The sequence below is a fragment of the Ciconia boyciana genome, chromosome 3 (genome assembly GCF_034638445.1).
Source record: "Ciconia boyciana chromosome 3, ASM3463844v1, whole genome shotgun sequence".
Taxonomy (NCBI): domain Eukaryota; kingdom Metazoa; phylum Chordata; class Aves; order Ciconiiformes; family Ciconiidae; genus Ciconia; species Ciconia boyciana.
In genome coordinates this window covers 79,125,846-79,138,359 of record NC_132936.1, presented here as the reverse complement: position 1 = coordinate 79,138,359, position 12,514 = coordinate 79,125,846, and the positions used below count along the sequence as shown (strand labels likewise).

The window sequence follows — 12,514 nt, the reverse complement described above, 5'->3', positions numbered from 1 at the left end:
ACATGCCCTTCATGCTGTGAGGCTGGGCTGGGGTCAAGGCAAGCAGAGACAGTGAGGGTGCTGACTAGAGCAAAAGAGTGGTTTTGGGGTACTGGACATAGCAGTATGGAGGTTGAAATGTGTGCAGGTTACCATTTATGAGGGATGACTAAATACAGAAGGCTGCTGGTTATCAAAGCACTTTGCAATTTGCTGAAGGGTAACTGCAAACATCTTGAAATGGCAAGGGCTTCAAATAAACCCATGCTTTCTCTCCTTCTCAGGCAACCTCATAAGTATGGTTTGAAAATATAATTCTTCCACCTAACCTTTCTGTTTCACAGGCTCCATTTGTAGCAGCCTTGTTTCTTCCAGTCTAGAAAATACAGTACTCCGACTGGAGGATTTGGAGGAAGAACATAAGGAATCAGTGTTTTGGGTATAAAGGAGTATAAACTCTTCCATTTTGACCAAATAATACAGTGGCTGTTTGCTGTGAGAAACCCCATCATGCATGTACTGGGCAAAATTGTCTGTCTGTCTCCCATTTACTAGGGAGGGATATCACTTCCTATTTTAAGCGTGTATCCCTGTCTTTGTAAAAGGCAGCACTATTCTGACCGGTGTTAGCTTGTTTTCTTTTTTCTAAATCACTCTAGGGAAACTCAAGTTTATGGCCCGGGTAAAATTGTAATGATACACAGAAAACATGTTCAGGTGATATGCCCATGTAATCTTCATAAAGTCTATGCTATAAATGCCAAGAAATCAGGGTCACCTCAAATAATTTAGATGAGGTTCTCTTTGAACTGTGTGGCTTGTTTCAGAGCCAATATCCTGCTTTTCCTACGAGCAAGGAAATCCTGCTGATGTCAGTACAATTCCAGGCATGCATGCCAGAATATTAGAGAAAAAACTTGTCGCACTGACTTGGATTGAAGAACGCTATTTATCTTGCCTCTGCGGTTCCAGGACTCTGGAACTTGCCCTATTTGTCGGTTCACAATATTTGGTGATCTTGCAGTTGCTCTGGGGAAGAAACTTGTTCAACAGGAATTTGGATGGGACTAACCATATATGCCACACAGCAACAAAAGGGTGGAGTGGCAGAAAGGAGCTTTTATTTTGTTTTTCTTTCCATAGGTGGCAAGTTGGCAGAACTCTTTGCAGAACCATTATTTTAGATGCTGCTGGAATTCTGTTCAAATACTGTAAAAAGACTGCCTTGAAGATTTCGTTGTTGTTTTAAACAGGGGAGAAAACCCACTTAGTTAAAGCACTGGACCTGTGCATAAAAAGGAAGGTGAGTGTCATTATTCCTGCTTCACTGCTCAGGGAACTGAAGCGTAGGGAAGTGAGCCTGGCTTGCCCAGGATCATGCAGCACAGAGAATCGGATGGAGTGGTAGAACCAGGAGCAGAATGCTGCTTTTTTACTCTGAAGCAACATCCAGTCTGCTAGAGAGTAAGGCCTTGTAGCAGCCCTACTGTCACTACGTTCATTTAAAAATATGAAAACTTCCATCCCCAAAGACCTGCTTAAATCAAACTTTTTTGAAATGAACACTTTTGGTTTAGTTAGAATAATATGAGAGAGACAATCCAGACTTGCTGTTACTAAATAAGTGTATACTAGAGCACAGCTTGATTTCCCCCCCTCTCCCCTGCCAAATTGAAATGTGCTGGAAAAGACTAAAGCCAGTAGTGAATTTACAGTCTGTTCTTCCAAAATATTTAATGCATGAAAAATCTGAGAGGAAAGGAGGGAAGGGTGATAGCTGTACATGGGCTTCTTTTTTTCCTCTGTTGTAATTTCTGGAATGATTTTGCATACTGTTTGGCTGTAAATTCAAATTTAAAGTAAAGTTACAGCATTGGTGTCAGCCATGGTTATGGCTCTGGCACCCAGTGTTCTTAGTGATGATTTTTTCACCTGTTTGCATTTCTGAGGCTTTAGCGTCCTTATGTTCTGCGTCAACAAATTGCAGATGAGGAATTGGCTGTAGTCTTTTCCAGCAAAATCTGTAATGATTATTTCTTTTGTATGGTTCTTATTTTGGTAGAATGCTTATCTATTCAAAAGTTAAGGTTCCCATAGCAATGTTAACATGGCCACATTGCACATACGCAGCATTTTCAATAACTGTTAATTTATGCTCTGCTATATATCTTAAATGTGGCTGAATTACTGTTGCTGTGGGAACCTAAACTTTTGAGCCTCCTGACTTCTTTGCCTAGCTTAATGCCCAATTATAAAATTTTGCAGTGTAAAAATGGTGCTAGCATTGAACTCCCTTCGTAGTCTCCTGAGAGTTGGATATGTTAGAAAACAGTGGGCAAAGCAGAAGGAGATTCTGGACGTATTGTTAAGTAAAAGGTTCTAAATTTTACTTCTAAGCTAGTTACCCTGGAACAGATAGCACAATAGCTGCACAGCCCAGGGTATGCCCCCAGTTCCTTCAGAAATCAAGTGCTGGTACAGCTGGTACATACCTTTACCAACGTTTACCTCTGCAGGCAGGGCTTTCTGTGGTGTAGACCAGGACCATCCTTGGCAGCAATTTCTGACCTTGTGAGGAGAAGGCATTCAATGGCATGGGTAATATTTTCATATTCCATAATGAGGTACGCCTACCAGCAGTGATACTTGTAGCATGCTCTGGAAATCCCGTGATGTACTTGTGATTTCCTTTATGGACTTCTGCATAGATGATTTAGGGGAACTGTTAGCCATAGTTCTTGTAAATGAATGCAGATTCTTCTTGAAGTTAAACAGTAGGGGTCTCCAGTTGTGTAACGAGATCTTCTGCACTGTTCCTTCCAGTAGCACTACGGTTTAAGGGTTCGCCTGTATGAGGAAAATTGATTGGCAGGACTGTTCTCTTCTAGCTATTAGGGTATAATTTAGCTGTTCCAGAATAACTCCCACATGTGGATGAAATATTCCAAAATAAAAATGATTTTATTCTATAACAATTATTTCACTTTGGAAATGGAGTAATTATCCCAGAATAAAATAATCACTCTACTTCCAGAGCAGAATAATTATTACAAAATCAGAGCTGCTTATTTTGGACTAGTGCATGAGCACTGAGGAGCTGTTACGGAGAAGTTATTCTACTTTATTTTCCCTCCCTAGTGTTCAGAGGCAAGTGAATCCTGCTGGTTGTACTGTGCAGCTGGTGGCCTTGAAGTTGTGTTGGGGAACATGTGTGCTGCAAAGAGGGGTCTTCAGTCATATAACCAAAAGCTTCAGATTAAAAAACCATCTTAGTGTAGCAAGTCTTTGAGCTCTATGGGTATTTTTAGAGGTTGATTAGTAGTACAGGTGATTCAGAAATAGTTGATTTAAATAATGTGTCCATTACCAGCATGACACAACGTTTCTTGGGGTTTTTAATACTGAGAGGCCCTGCTGATGGTGCTTACCCAGGACCAAAGAGTTGGAAATTGAAGCCACGCTCAAGTGAGAATGAAACCGTGCCTGTAGGAGGCCAGTTAGGCAATGGAAGAGGCTGCCAAGGGGAGAGGGGGGGTTGCCCTTTATTAGGGTATTCAAGATGTCTAGGAGCCTCCCCCTGCCCTAGCCAAACCAGCTGTCCTTCCTAGGAGAGGAAGAGCAGCCGGGTCCTGCAGGGGCCGAGGCAGGCGTCGGGCTGGAGGTGCCGGCCTGAGCTCAGCCGGGCGTGTGCCTGGGGCGGGAGCAGGAAGTCTCGGGATGCCGACGTCTGAAGGAAACTTGACATATTTCCAGAGTCGCTGTGGTTCACTGGTGACGACATACAATCGCTGTCACCTAGGAAATGAAACGCGTTCCCATGGCAACCCCAAGGCTGCGTTATTACTCAGCTTCAAAATGTTGACAGTTGGAAAAAGGCCTCTTCAGATACCACCCCCCACCCAAGGGTTCCCCCCCCCTCCCCCCCAATAAATGTGCTTTGTTATTTAATCTGAAACAGGGGAAAGGCATATATTTAACTCAAGATGCTTTGTGGAAATAAACCTTTGGGGGAAAAAAAAAGCAGGATGTTTTACTCACTAAAAGACTCCATTGCCACCTAAAATAGTTCCAGATCCTGTGAAGGTAATTTAAATGAAGTGTATGGCACGTCAGTTGGCTTAAATTATCCGATAGCTCCTGAAATTATTTTGCTGGATCCTTTTACATAATTTGAATCACTCTGAAAGTCTCCAGCTGTAAACTATAGCTTTGTTTTGTAACCGTATAAATAACTGGGAAATGAAACCTTCATTTTACAGTAGTACAAATGGAGACATACTTGCTATATGCTGCCTTCAGCATTTCTTCAGTATTTATTTTCCATGTTCTCTTTCCTTCAGTTACTGGCCCAGATCTTCTCGTCAGTCCTACTGGCAGCACCTGTGCATGCATAGACACTTACGCTTCTCAAAGCAATGGGTACGGACTTGTAGGGAGTAAATGCTGTAGTTAGTTATTTGTGGCAAAAAGGACCATGCTTCTTTCTGAGGAGCTCACTGACAGCAACGAGGGCTTATGTCCCCTGCACCTGCCACTGTTTCTGTGGGGGGATGTCCCATACCTGTGTGACCTTAGTGAGGTTGCGTGAACGGGAGGGATTTCATCACAGAGGTTCTCACCTTGTTCAAGTGTGTTTTTTCTTGCTATCTCAAGTCTTGTCGGAGTTGACAGTGCCTCTGAAATTCAAGTTTTCTGCACGTTTCCATCAGGACTCCCTGCTTCTTTGTACTAAAGTCTTTAGTGAAAATATTAGGACCAACCTATGGGGAACACAATTTCTTTCCTATAGATAGTAGTGCTTTTCAGCACTACTTGCTGCTAGCTATTTCTCTACCTTTTTAATACCTCCAGCAGTCATTTTATTCCATTAATGAATTATTTACTACATGACATTGTATCAAACACTTCTCAAGTAGACGAGAAGTACCACTTCTGTGTTTTGTTTGGGATTTTTGTGGTTTTTTTTTTTTGCCTGGAAGATTACTTTTAAAAAGGTCCGTCAAGTTAGACTAGCACAGTCTATCCTTAGTCTATCCTTACATCCTTACCCTATTTTCTTTTCAGCTCCATGTCGTCTTTTATCCTGTGTTTTGAGATCTGTTGTAAATCCTCGCATGCAAGTAAGATTCCATGGCTTCTTGGATCCTTCCTCCCCACCCCCCTTCTGAAATAAAGATCCTATGTCTGCTGTTCTCCAGTTGATATCTCCCCGTGCCTGACTTCATTAGGAAGATGTAGAGCTGAACCACCAATTTTAGCCTTTGGATCTTGCAGAGTCCTAGCATGGTTACCTGTGTCCTTCCCCTGTGTGTACTGACACATCTGTGAGTACACTGAGCTTTTGGCTTGCTTGCAAAATTTGTTTCCATATCTTCATTCTCTTTAGTCATCCTGCTATAACAGACATCTTCATTATCATACTTATTGGTAGCTCAGACAAAGCATTCACTTAGACTTGAGACCATACTTGCATTAGTTTTTGCACTGTGCCAACTGCAATGTGCCCCTTCTTTTTCCGTCTTTATTCTCATTTATATAGCAAAATAACCTTCCTCCCCTCGTGCAACACATAGCAAAGAATATCTTGCCTTGATTTTTGATAACTTTCACTTATCCTTTCCCTTGATCTCTGGTATTAGGAAGATTGCATTCCTTGCCATTTCATCCTCTTTTCTATTACTTGGTAGGCTTTCCACTTAAGGTAGTTATTCATCCACTAGATCTGATGCCCCTTAACACAAGTCCTCCTAATTACTGAAAATATAATTTCAGTATTTATATCCTGGGTACCTCTTGGAGAAGTTCCAGACCTGCTTCACAGTCAAGTCCCTGACATCCTCAATCCATCTGATTTTACTAGTAGAGTTTATCAAAGCTGTCTGTTTTCCTTGTAGAAATCTGTCGTGGAGTTGCTTTCTTTGTATTTTCAGTTAATTTAAACAGGGACCTCTTGTGATCCTTCTGTCCAAGGTCATATTCTACATCTAGATTTTTCTATAATGTCCTTACTGCTCACCAAAAGCAAATCTAAATTTGCTTTTGTTATTGCATTGAATAGCTGAAAAGGTCAGAGTAGCTGATTGTATCTGTCATCTTTAGCTCCTTAATTATATGAGAAAAAGGTTTATTATTGTTAATATTATTACTCCTTGCTAATGCTGTTGACTAAACCCTATCATTTTACTGTGAGATGTATTTACTTCACTGTAAAATGCTGAAATTAAACTTCTGATGTAGTCTGGAAGAAAGCAATCTGGAATAGCTCATGATTCTCCATTTGGTGAAATTTTGTATGTGTATTAGTTTACATGTAGTGCCACTTCATTCTGGATCAACTAATAATCAGTAACGTATGAGCACAAATAGATGATGATTCCTGTATGTTGAGAAGCTGGTGTGGACTGTTGCAGTGTTTCACTGTCTGTGCTAAAATTACTGCTACCTTAAATGGGGATCAGGATTTTTCCCTTGATATTTTACATATGTTTTTCTGAGGAATCTTTCATCTGGAAATCTAAAGGTATTTCAGTACCTACCTCACTGTTAGCTCTGCTTGTAAGGTTGATATTGGCAACGCTCCCATCAGCTGGTGATTCGGAAGGTGCTGACTAACCTAACCACTGTCAGGTAATCTCTTGGCTGTGACCTCAAGTCAATTGAGATGTTGTGAAGTTGTAGAGAGATGAAGTGACAGATTAGTCACAAGGCCCACTGGAAAGTATTAAGCCTTTGCAAAGAAGGTAGAAAATCTTGTCCCAGAATTTGGCTGTGTTTATGTGTTGAGGCTAACGCTCAGAGATGATTTGAAATAGATATTAGGTTTCTAACTACCTTGGGAGACAGCAAGCACCAGAAGATCAGGACAAGCTTTCTCTGTTGGACGCTGATCAGAACTGTGTGAGAAGGTGGAGTCATAAAGTAAGAAAAATAAGAACAGCACAGATACAAGGTGTATTCCCCCTTTGTCAGGTACTTAAATGCAGATATCTGAGGTAACGTTAGACATGGATCTGGGGGGGGGGGGGTGGTTTCCCTAGCATCCATTAAAACCAATAAAGGTTAAAATATTTGAACAGAAGTCAGATACTTCAGGAGTGATTCAGCGACCAAAGCACAGGCATGCATGTAATGCGGTTTTAGATTTCCTGTGGTACCTGGACATTGGGCAGGTACGATGCGGTGTTTATGGGAGACTCACCCTCTTCTAGGGCAGGAGCTGAAAGCCAGACTGAATACCTTATGACTTCTAAAATGCTCATGCATACCTAAGTTTAAGCACTTGAGTCCCTCTCCAAATAGCGCTCTGGAGCTAGGCTTTACCCTTTGGTGTCACTGCTCTGTTGGATGCTCATCTCCAAGTCCATTCACACAAACAACTACATGTGCAAAAGCTGTGCTTGCAAGTTTCCTTTTTCTGTCATTTCCTCTCAAACAATAAGCTTTTCAGGTGCTATGAGAGCTGTGAGTCCTTGCTGTTCTGCCTGACAGTCCTTATTCTTCTTTCAAAGGAAGATCCTTCTCCAGAGCTCATCAGGGAAAAGGAGAGACTGTGATAAGGTCATTGATTCCTCTTTGCTGACCTTGACAGAAGGGAAAGGGATTAGAGGTCTAATTTTCATTTTATTTTTGTAAGCTTCCTCAAGATAGAGGAACCACTCTTTTCTTCACTTCAACTTCTCCCCCCGTCCCTCATGATTTTCATTAGCCCCCCCACCCCCGGTCAACATCCTGTCTCTGGTTACTCTGTAAGGTATATCCCCCTAAGCCTATGTAATCATTGGAGGGCAGAATGTCCTGCAAGCTTAGCAGGCAGTGCTGTTTCTGAGTAGCGAGTCATAGTTTGCAGACTGATCACAGTGAAGACCAATAAGATATTAGAGAAGAGGGAGATTAAGGGGGGGGGGGGGGGAGGTTGCTGAGCAACAACATGACATAAGCATGGTTACAATCTATTTTTACAGCAAGAAGGTTGCAGAAGACTATAGAAAACACTTATTTTCCAGATCCTTATTCATATCTGTGGGATGACAGTGGCCTGAAGGGAAGAAATACTGTACTGACTCTTGGCTAGTAGCTGCGCCCTTATAATTGCCTCACTGTATGGCCAGGAGTTGGCAGCAGATTAAGAGCAAACAGTCATGTACAGTGGTCATCCCACAGTTTCTGAGGGAAAAGGCCATGGCTGTAACACAAGTAGATATAGTAGAGAAGCACAACTGCCAGTAACATCTGGAAGTCACTTCTTCCACATGCATCAGATAGATGAAATGTTCTTATTTTTTAAAAAGTACAAAATATATTAGCATAAATTTTCTTTGGCCAGCCAAGATGTCTGCCATGTAAATTGTTCTGTGCTTGAGACAAGGGCATGAGCATCTTTACCAGCTTTTCTTTTTGCACACCTTCCTGATCCCCTAGGAACAATTGGGTCCCCTCCGATTTTATGTCCAGAATGGGCTAACTGTAATCATGCAATTTGTCACCCTTTTCTATGGGGACATTCAACAGCAGTCAGGAGGGGGAGTCAAGTCTAGCCATCGCAGTGCAAAGATCACAAGTTTGATTAGCTGGAGTCCTGAAATCACACAGAGCCATGCCAGTTATGGCTTCTTCAAAGGAGGTTGGTTGATCTCTTTGGCAAGAGGTGCGTTGCAAACAATTGACATAGCCTACAACTTCAAAATATTGATGATTTACTCAACTATGCTAGCATGTCTCTTGATTAGTTTGGCATTGGACAGAGAAGCAAAGGTGGTAAGGTAGGAAGAAAGCAGAAAAATTTATGAGCAGAAGCAGATGTGGCATGAATTAAAAATAAATATTTCATCTAAATTTACTATAAAATTTTTAAACTGCTTGAAGGCTTAGAGAGAAAAACTTTGCACAGTGGCAGCATCCCTTTATAAAGCTTTTCATCACTAGAAACTTTATGAACAAGTTCCTGTGAAATTACTTCATAAACTTTGTAACTTTCAGTTAAAGGTGGCTCTGCAAAAATTACGCTAAATCCTTTTCCTGTCCCATTCTAAAAATGTTCTTATTGGCTTGTGAGGTTTTCTTCATTGTTTCTTATCCTTTAATTTAATAATAATGATAAATATAGACTTTCAAATCCCAGCTTTTGAAGTCTACACTTCATGTGAAAAGTTGAAAAAGCTACTATTGGATTATTTGGTGCTTTTTCCATATACTTTGTTCTCTTTTCCCTTGTCTTCTGTTTGAGCTCCTCATTACTGAGAAGGCTTTTAAAAAATGGTGAGGCACCAATTGTGAACTCCATGCAAGATATATGCACAATTCATTTAATTTTTAAATAAGCAACATCTTTTAGTTTGCCTGTGGCAAGTGCCCTCAATCAAATGAACCTATCTATGTAAAACATTTAAGATAAATTTTTAATGTACCTGAACCAGGAAGAGTATTTCTCTCTGGAGATGAATTTTGAATGTTTTTTTTCCTCTGGTTTTGTTTCTATGGATGCCTTTTCAATAACACATTCAGGCAATATAGTCCTTCTCAATTACGATTTACTGTCATTCCACACAAATTTGTTCCCCATCTCAATTTTGCTGATTATTATTTACTTTGGATCAAACAAAACATCCTGTTAATTCCAGAGTTACTTTTTGTAATGGCATCCCATATCATTTGTTTCCCTTAAACGATAATTTTTTTAATGCCTTTGACTTGCTATGGTGTGAATTCACATATTACTGTGTTTATGTGCCTGAGGATGTGTCTTTGCTTATGCATTTGGGAACTTGGATTACAGTTCAGGAACTAGTCCTTTTGTTTCAAGTAACAATAATATATATAAATCAACTGTAGTACTCTTTGTTTTGTCTCTTGCTCAGCTGTTTTCTTTATAGTCTAACATTTGCTGCCATCCTGTGGTACACGGAGAGAGGCACACATACACAAACAAACGTTGGTAGAGTAACATAAATGGAGAATGTTTAAACATACAGGATGAAGGAAGCCGTAGAGGTGTTGAGAAGAGAAAACCCAGGCAAACAGTCTTCACTTGTTGCTAGTTTGAGCAGTGTAGTGTGAATCTTTCTCGCAGATACTGGAAGGAAGGCTTATGTGTCACTGCAAGAATGGAGAAAAGTTTTATGTAGCTCTACTGAAGGTGCTAAGGAAATCTGAGGTTTGGCTTTTTTTAAATTGGGAATTGTTCTTTAAGAAAAAAAAATTCTCAAACACCTTCCCTCCTTACTCCTTAGCTATTACAGTGATAAATGCTTTAAGAGCTGTCAAGTACCAGATGCTTGAAGAAAAAAATGTTCACAGTGCTACAAAGAGGGGAGCTTCATGCAAAGGCTGAGCAGGAAAGCCAGGTTGTTGTAGTGGTTTGATCTGCAATGATGAGGCAAACCTAGGGCCAGTTTTTGCGACACTGAGAGAAAAGGTAATAATGCTTTAGATTAGCTGGTATCTTACTAGCTTGTGTACTTGCGTTGACCATGTAAGACCCAACAGATATGTCAGACACTTACCTGGATCTTTTCTGTCTTGTAGGATTGTTACCTTTGAGAGGAGGATGGGTACTCTAAGCAAGATAGAGGATAGAAGCGGTTCCATGTTGCTCTTAACAGTAAAGTTCACCCAGAATCTGAGACACCTTCCTGATGAATGGTTTGGGTCTTTCTTGCGGAGGGCTTTGATTTCAATAAATTGCCGTAGTCTGTCATCAGACCTTTTAAAATAAAAACTCAGATCAGCTAGAAAAGTAGTGTCTATATTCCTTTATAAAAAACATTTCACAGTTGTATGTAGCACTTATCATCTGAAACAGAAGAAATGCCTTGGAGGAAAACAGTGGAGAGTGGCTCTTCCTTTTCTGTTTTTGCTCACCTCCTCCCTCTCTGCACCTTCAGCCTGATAGCTGGGACCAGCCTGGACAGGGTTTCCAGAGGTTTCTTGCATAGTAGGGAGATCAGAGGACCTCTTCTTGACTCCTGGATCATCTCATGACCTAGTCAGCATTCCCCAGTCCTGTAAAGCATTTTGGGGTTAATGAACAGATGGATTAATATGAGCTCACACTGCATGACTTTGTAGGTATATGAAAAGTGAGATCAAAGAATTCTGGAGGTTGACAAGAAATCCAAAATCCACAAATAGTACTGTTCGTATTTTAGGTGTTCAGGTAGGCAGTCTGTGCCTTTCCTGAGGCAGCCATACTCAGTTGTGTACAGGAAAGTGAAATCTTGTAAAATTGGATCTACAAATGTGGGGAAACAGGGCTAAGTTTGAGTCTAGAACTGTTTGGCCCTACCTCCCAAGTTTTTGTTACTTGCCACTGGTGTTTTCTGGTAAGATTTGTCCCCTTATTCCTCTTGGCAAGTCGGGTTTTTTCTTACTGCTCTTTCCTTGCCTTTTCAAGGAGCCCGAGATTGTGAGGTCTTCTGGCAAAGTAGGAGGCATTCAGATTTCCCCTTCTCCACCAAGACAAGATAACTGAACATGTAGTTGTTGTTATTCTCTGGTGAGTGTTGTTTAAAGCACTTGTTGCTTCTGAGCTTAGTGCCAAGTTGGCTGGCATGACTGGAAAAAGTTTTGTCTTTCCATTCATCTATGTGAAAAGGGTGAAGAACAGAACCTTTATTAGCTCTAGCAAAGACTTGGGTAGGCTTTAAATGTTAACAGTCCCACAGAAGACCCAAGAGCAGTGAGCCAGCTCTCTAGGCAGAGATAAGATGGGAAAGAGCTTCCATGAGCAAATCCTCCTGGAAGCCACTTCCAAAGATATTAAGGATAAGAAGGTGATTGGGAGTAGTTAGCATGGATTTATGAAGGGGAGATCCTGTTTGACCAGCTGGATAACTTTCTATGAAGAGATGGCTGGCTCAGTGGATGCAGGGAGAGCAGTGGATGATGCTTATCTTTATTTTAGCAAGGCTTTTGAGACTGTCTCTTATAACATCCTCATTGACAAGCTGCTAAAGTACAGGCTAGGTAAGTGGATAGTGAGGTGGACTGAAAACTGGCTGAATTGCTGAGCTTGAAGGGTTGTGACCAGTAGCATGAAGTCCAGCTGGAGTCCAGTTACTTGGTGTTCCCCAGGGATTGACACTGGGGCAAATACTATTTAACATCTTTGTTAATGAACCTGGATGATGGGACAGAGTGTATCCTCAGCAAGTTTGCAGATGATACAAAACTGGGAGGAGTGGTTGATGCACCAGATGGTTGTGCTGCAGTTAGAGAGGCTGGAGAAGTGGGCCTACAGGAAGCTCATGAAGCTCAACAAAGGCAAATGCAAAGGTCCTGAGCCTGGGGAGAAGGAGCCCCATGCACTAGCACATGCTGGGAGCTGACTGGTCAGAAAACAGCTTTGCAGAAATGGACCTGGGTTTTCTGGTGAACAACAAGTTAGACATGAGTCGGCAAGGCACCCTTGCGGCAAAGAAAGCCAACAGCACCCTGGTCTGCATCAGGGAGAGCAGGCTGGGGGACGTGATCCTTGCCCTCTATGAGGGGAGACACATCTGGAGTACCAGGTCCAATTCTGGGTTTGCCTCGGAGAGCA

At 41.4% G+C, this 12,514-nt stretch overlaps 1 long non-coding RNA gene across 1 annotated transcript; it reads left to right on the top strand.

Annotated features, from left to right (window-relative positions):
* Nucleotides 1-1,211: 1,211 nt before the first annotated feature.
* On the top strand, nt 1,212-10,609 carry LOC140650235 (uncharacterized). Its single transcript, XR_012041904.1, has 3 exons — nt 1,212-1,282; nt 2,496-2,603; nt 10,501-10,609. It is a non-coding gene; the product is annotated as an uncharacterized lncRNA (long non-coding RNA).
* Nucleotides 10,610-12,514: the final 1,905 nt, after the last annotated feature.